Source organism: Palaemon carinicauda, chromosome 3 (genome assembly GCF_036898095.1).
Source record: "Palaemon carinicauda isolate YSFRI2023 chromosome 3, ASM3689809v2, whole genome shotgun sequence".
Classification (NCBI taxonomy): domain Eukaryota; kingdom Metazoa; phylum Arthropoda; class Malacostraca; order Decapoda; family Palaemonidae; genus Palaemon; species Palaemon carinicauda.
In genome coordinates, this window is record NC_090727.1 from 164,839,640 (window position 1) to 164,847,139 (window position 7,500).

The window sequence follows — 7,500 nt, forward strand, 5'->3', positions numbered from 1 at the left end:
GGGGGACCAAAGGGCTTCGCTTGCCCTCAGGGAAATGACCAGTATCGCTCGCCTTCAACCTGCCGCAGACGGCTCTCCTCGTGAGGTGAACCTACTTCGTGCCCTTTGGATATGCCGTTTACCCGGACCTATACGCGCTGCCATACCTGATGTCGATAGTTTACCCATAAAGGACTTGATGACCAAAGCAGACACCCCTATGGACAGCCACTTCCAGACCTCCATCAACGCCTCCACCCCTGACGAAGAGGATGCCTATTCAACGTCAACTGAAGCTGACATGAATGCCGTAGGACATACACGCCTACCCCGTGACGTGCCGAAGCGGCGACAAAGCCACCCACCACCCACCAATCGCTCGTGGCCCAACAAACGACTTCTACAGCCACTTACTACCTCTCATCCGCCGCAGTTTTGCTACTACCACTTCAGATTCGGGGCAACCGCGAAGAAATGTGCCAAGGATTGTCAGTGGCCAAAAAATGTGTAAGTAGGCCATCGCTCGTGGCGGTGGCCTGCCGTGTTTCTAATCTTTTCTTTTTACATGATGCAGGAACGGGCGTGCAATTTTTGGTAGACACGGGTGCTTGTCGTTCTCTTTTGCCAAGGAAACTGCAACGTCCGCCTCATGTACATCTGCCTTACTCTCTTGATGGATTGCAAGATTTGGTATCCCTTAGCATTTTACTTCTGACAGGGGAACCACTTTCACCTCTCAATTGTGGACATCATTAGCGAATCTCCTGGGCATCACCCTACATCAGACAACGGCCTACAACCCCGCTGCCAATGGAATGGTTGAACATTTTCATCGCACCCTCAAAGCAGCTTTGATGTCCCGCTGCAAGGATTGCAACTGGTTTACTCAGCTTCCCTGGGTCCTCTTTGGACTAAGGACCACTTCTAAAGACGCCCTCGACGTCTCGGCAGCTGAAATGGTGTATGGCGACCCGTTGGTCGTCCCTGCCGAATTTTTTCTTTCTCCAACCTCCTCCGACGATCTCCAGCGCATACGTCACGTCGTGGGAAAATTTACTCCGTGCCGCCAGACTTACAAGCCCCCAGCGAAGCATCACATACCAACAGACTTGCACTCTGCAACGCACGTCTTCCTGCGCAACGACTAGCAAGCCACCGCTAACGCCCCCTTACACGGGCCCTTTCCTTGTGATCCGACGCAGTCCGAAAGCATTCCTACCAAACATTCGTGGCAAAGAAGACTGGGTCTCCATTGATCGTCTAAAACCTGCCTATCTTCTGCCAGATGACCCGCCTACAGTTCGCCTCTCTAGATCAGGGCGCCCTATTTAACATGTACAGTATGTCATTTTTAGGGGGGGAGCCATGTACCAACCGTGTGTCACACGATCGTACATAAATTATTTTGTATACAGTATATTATGCTTGTATCTGCGCTCTTCCCTCGCACTAAAAAGAACCTGAATATACATGTCTGTGTATCGCCTCTGTAACATTGTCTGCCTTGTGAACATGAAAATTCCTGTTGCCTTGAGGTTTTGTATATAAAGGAGAGTGTTCTTTAATAAAGTTACTCAGTTGATTGCTTCCTGCCTTTGAGTCACAACCTTTCTCTCGGCCCGTCACAATATATTCACGAAAAGCTGGGAGACCTATTTTTCACTATTTAGGGGCATTTTAAGTCTTTATGAACCCTCCCTACACTTTTGCAAACCTTTCCTATACACTTAAAACACTTTCTCACACACCTATGAACACTTAGTTTTACACAATTTTTGCTATACTGTACATAGCCTATAAGTGCACTGTTGTATGCCTAAGGTATTTTCCATCATGCTCTTGTTCAACCCTGCTTTATTTATTTGGGCTATTTCGTATGCTTTAGTCTAGTTTTTATCATATTTTTATGGTTTTTCATTTGGCAAGGTTAATTTTTTTTGTTAAATGATTTTTTAAATTATTTATTTCCGCTAAAGTTTGCCATATCTCGAGGACCGCCGGAAAATTTTGGACCACAGGTTGCCAGAAAAACTACACAAAGTGATTTCGCAAGTAGTGGGGACCACGACTGTATATATGATTTAACGTTTCAATATTTGAACGTTCACGTACGCAGACCACAAATGCAACAGCTTCGTTATAGATAGGATATAAGTGGGAATGATACTCCATTAGAATGTACACTAAAATAACTTTAACACTGTTCCTAAACATTATATTGAATGGGGAACAAGTATTACAATAGATGCAAGGAGAATGGTAAAAGTAATTTAAGTATAACTGCCGATAACTAGGGTTGCTGCACCTCAGTACCTTTCCTAAGAACATATAATTGGGGTGCAATGGACCCAACTTCAATTTTATGTTCCCTCTCAAAAACACATAATTGTAGTTGGATGTACCCCAGCACCTAACCCTAGACCACAAACAGGGGGTGGTTATAACCCTATGGTGCTCAGTACAACAGAAACATGGAATGTACTGGACCTAAAACCAGAATCACATAACAAATTGAGAGCACCAAACTAACCCATGCACCACCTCCAACAGCAACCCTCAGATTGGGCATACCATGGAGGGCCAGGTTGCGACCTTTCTCGTGAAGGCGGCCATTACCTCGCGTTTGTGTTCCAGTATTTAAGGGGATAAGGATGTCCATATACCTTGAAGGAAAGTTAATATAAAAGCGTAATATTGTATCTTGTATTATATCTCCCCTCCAGAAATGCTTCAAATAAAACGAAGGATTGGAAAATTGAAGAGGGGGTTCCTAACCATCCAATTTCTTTTAGTAGGCTCTTCTATTATTATTATTATTATTATTATTATTATTATTATTATTATTATTATTATTGCTAAGCTACAACCCTAGTTGCAAAAGCAGAATGTTGTAAGCCTAGAGGCTCCAACAGAGAAAATAGCTCAGTGAGGAAAGGGAAAATGGAAAATAGAATATTCTAAGAAGAGTAACAACAGTATTGAAGGGGATAAGGATGTCCATATACTTTAAAGGCAAGTTAATATAAAAGCCTAATATTGTGTCTTGTATTACATCTCCCCTCCAGAAATGCTTCAAATAAAAGCCAAGAGTGGAAAATTGAAGAGGTTTTCCTAACCATCCAATTTCTTTTGGTTCAATGAAGATCTTTTGTTCGGTGGGATTGTGTCCTAATCATTCAAAAATTATATAATCAAATGTTTTTATAGCAATATTTTCGGAAGTCATTTCCTTAGCAATACTTCTATTTCTTTTACGACAATGTTTTCTGAGGCTGTTTCACTCTCATGTTAGGAAATAACGTGGCCAATGAGATTTCCGTGTCTCCATTTTTTTTTCTGAATCTGATTCCAGACGGCTTTTTTTAGGTAATGGTTCTATAAATACTTGAGCCCTACTTTTATAAATGCCATTTTGATATCTGTTAGTGCTGCGATCACAGTTATTAGGGGTCTTAATTTCAAGTGTTTTTAGGAGTGTATACATATATATATATATATATATATATATATATATATATATATATATATATATATATATATATATACATATATATATATATATATATATATATATGTATATATATATATATACATTTTATAATCTGCGTTACATATTTTTCCGTAAAACGGAAGGGCACTAGAAGGTACAACGTTTAATTTTTTTAGTAAGTGTTTAGGGGTGAGGCTGCACTTGTGCTTTTGGTCCAGTATCAGTTGCTAACCGTTTACAACTGGGTAGGCTGGGAAGAAGACTGGGTGAATGATGATCTGCGATATATACATATGTATATATAGATATACACTCGTATACACTATTATATACGCAATGGACTTTCGAGAGTTCTTTCAATGTTTGATTGGTTGATCATCATCAATAACAACAACAAAGCGGGGAACCCTTTAGCTCAAAAGGCCAGTGTGCAGTTCTATCAGGCGATTAAAAAGGTTCACTCTAGATTCATCATAGGATTCATTATTATTATTATTATTATTATTATTATTATTATTATTATTATTATTATTATTATTATTAGCAAAGCTACAATCCTATTTTGAAAAGCAGGATGCTAGAAGCCCAGAGGCTCCAATAGACAAAATGGCTCAGTGAGGAAAGGGAAGAAGGAAAATAGAATATTCTAAGAAGAGTAACAACATGAATATCTCCTATATAAACAATAAAAACTTTAACAAAACAAGAGGAAGAGAAATAAGGTAGAATAGTGTGCCCGAGTGTACCCTCAAGCAAGAGAACTCTAAACCCAAGACAGGGGAAGACCATGGTACAGAGGCTATAGCACTACCGAAGACTAGAGAACAATGGTTTGATTTTGGAGTGTTTTTCTCCTAGAAGAGCTGCTTACCATAGCTAAAAAGTCTCTTCTACCTTTACCAAGAGGAAAGTGGCCACTGAACAATTAGTGCAGTAACCCCTTGAGTGAAGAAGAATTGTTTGGTAATCTGTGTTATCAGGTGTATGAGGACAGAGGAGTATATGTAAAGAATAGGCCAGACTATTCAGTGTGGATGTGTGTCGGCAAAGGGGAAATGAACCATACAAAGAGAAAAGGATCCGATGTAGTACCATCTGGCCAGTCAAAAGACCCCATAACTCTAGCGGTAGTATCTCAATGGATGGCTGGTGCCCTGGCCAACCTATTACTTAAAAATAATAGACAATAATAGACCATACTTTTATTCCACGAATGGTTAAGCATCTTTGGGTACGTTTTCTGAAATACAGTTTGTTGAAGTGGGCAATAAATAGTGTCTCGTAGACAGTCTATTGGGGTGAGATGTACACTTAGATTCAAAAGTTCGCCGACACTCAAGGGGAATCGTTCGTCAGAGGTCTCTAGTGTTACCGTGACAAAACAAAGAAAGAGTTGGTCGTCTTACTACCTTCAAGGAAATGGGCGGAGACTTGTCCAACCTCAGCGAACGCTTAAAAATATTACAAATCGAGTTGCCATATTTCATACTGTGGTATCATTTGTCCCTCGAGTATTCACTACAAATACACAAAACACACACACACACACACACACACACATATATATATATATATATATATATATATATATATATATATATATATATATATATATATATATATATATATAATTATTTTTACTATTCTTTTGAGGAGCCCAATAGACACTTTCAATGGATGGTTTGGTGGCGGGGGGGGGGGGGGGGGGGGGTTGATTACTCATCCCCCGGGCAATCCGACACTGGAGAATTTGAAGATATAAGGAAGTCATTTGTATTTTAGAGGTTATGGAATGAGGTTAAAAAATTCTTGATACAACTTGTAAAATGTTGTATAATTGTCTCAATCTAATTTGATAACCGTTAATGTTCCATGAAATATATCTAACCTAATTCATCATTAGTTCATTTGTAGTAGCTAGTAGCAACCGAATAAATAGCCGTTGTTGTTCTAAGGTTGATTAGTAACCAAAGTTAACTATTAACTTTGCATAATAAATAATCTGTGATGAAAACAGTAAATACTGATGACTGCATAGCACTTTGAATACAATCAGAATTTAGTTTATTGAATCTAAAAGGATTTGTATTGCAGTAAATGAGACCACTATTACATTCTAGGAAAAACTTTGAGAAATTTGCTTTATTGATAAATCATATAACAAGTATCTTGTCCTCAGAACGACATAATTTTCCAAGATTTTGTAATGAAAGTAAGAAATACTAATTTTCCCGTAATATATTCTCTAATTTTCCAAAAAAATATAAGCGCAGGGGGCATGAGCACAAAATGATTTCCTACACTAATACCTTGGCTGTAAGTTATCAGTGATTATGTAATTACTAGTAGCTCTATCTTCAGAAATTTACGTAGCTTGATTACGCTGACTTCTAATAATCGTGATTCAAATAGGCGTAGGTCTCCATGATCAAGTTCCTATTTGTGTTCCTGTCTTTCATTCTTTATTCATTCGTTTATTAAACATCCTCGGTATTTTTAAGATAAGTTGCCTTGTTCGCCGTTATTCATCTAAGGCCGTCAATTTTAGTTCCTAGTTTCTCACTATTCCTCCAGAAAAGAAATCTCTCCTGAGCGGCAGCAAGAAACACCTTCACTTGACCATTCCAACCTGGAATTTTCGAAATTTGCGTGAAGCCAAGACGAGATATTCCTTAGCTGGATTAGAAAATAAGGCATTTTGACTACTATTTCAATCACATTTTTTTATACAATTTCAATCACATTCCTCTATAATCATTCCAGTTAACGAAAATATCTTGGTTGATTTTGAAGCAAACGGGTAAATTATCCTACAGAGTACTTTCGTAATGAGCATATTAATTGGAAAACTTGTGGTATATGGAGGACTACAGAACATAATGATCTCCAGTAACTAAATAGTATAACTTCGAGCCGGACAAATGTTGGTATAAGGATTCTTTCTAACGAATCCTTCAAACACTCATAAGACAACGACTCTCTAATTACAGCTATTATTTTTCCAAATCTACCATTATGTGGATGAGCATTCAAGTCCAACAAAATAATCCCGTTATCTCTACTCGATGATAACTATCTCCAATTTTGTCATAGGGCCTCAGTACTTATCAAGCAAATTATAGCTCTTGTAATAAAGATTGAATTAGCAACACAGCAAAGATTTTACAATATATATTTAAAATTCTAGTTTATATGTCAATGCCAACCGTTCTTAGCCACAAATACGGGCGGAAAAGGAAAAGTAAAAACTTCAATGAATAAAGGGCAAGCGAGTTGCGAACTGACATGGCATATCCCCTTGAATCTGAATGACTTGGGAAATATTTCTCAGTAAAGTATCCTTATGTATTCCAAAATGTTCCTATCTATTAATATCTAAAAGCCTATGAAAGTCTTTAGAAATCAATTTAACATTCTAAAACTAATTTCTTGGAAGGATAATACAATAATTTTTATTGGAGACATTGCAATATCAAGCGAAAATTCAATTTACAGGATGAACAATTACTATATTCACTACTGTAGTCTCTCTCTCTCTCTCTCTCTCTCTCTCTCTCTCTCTCTCTCTCTCTCTCTCTGATTGACCTCAAGGCTCGTATAACTCATTTATGCTGTTTTTATGAATACTTTACAGCATCGAGCCATAAATGAAACTGGAACAAGACTAATGTCAGATCTCCGAACAATCTAATGTAGCTGTTAACGGAAGGAATTGTTAAGTTATGCCATTCCATACCACTCAGCTTTCTTCGTGGCTGAGTGGTATGGTCACTGGCATACAGATATCCTGGACGAGGGTTCAAATCCCCGCCGGTCCCATATTATAGTCTTTGGGCGGTTCCGCCTGGGGCTCTGATCCCGAGGTCGTTAAGAGAATCCAGACTTTAATGTATTAATATATATGGCTTATTTGAAATATGAAAGAAACACATTTATATGTGCAGAAATTTATCATATATATAGATATATATATATAGGTATATATATATATATATATATATATATATATATATATATGTATATATATAAAT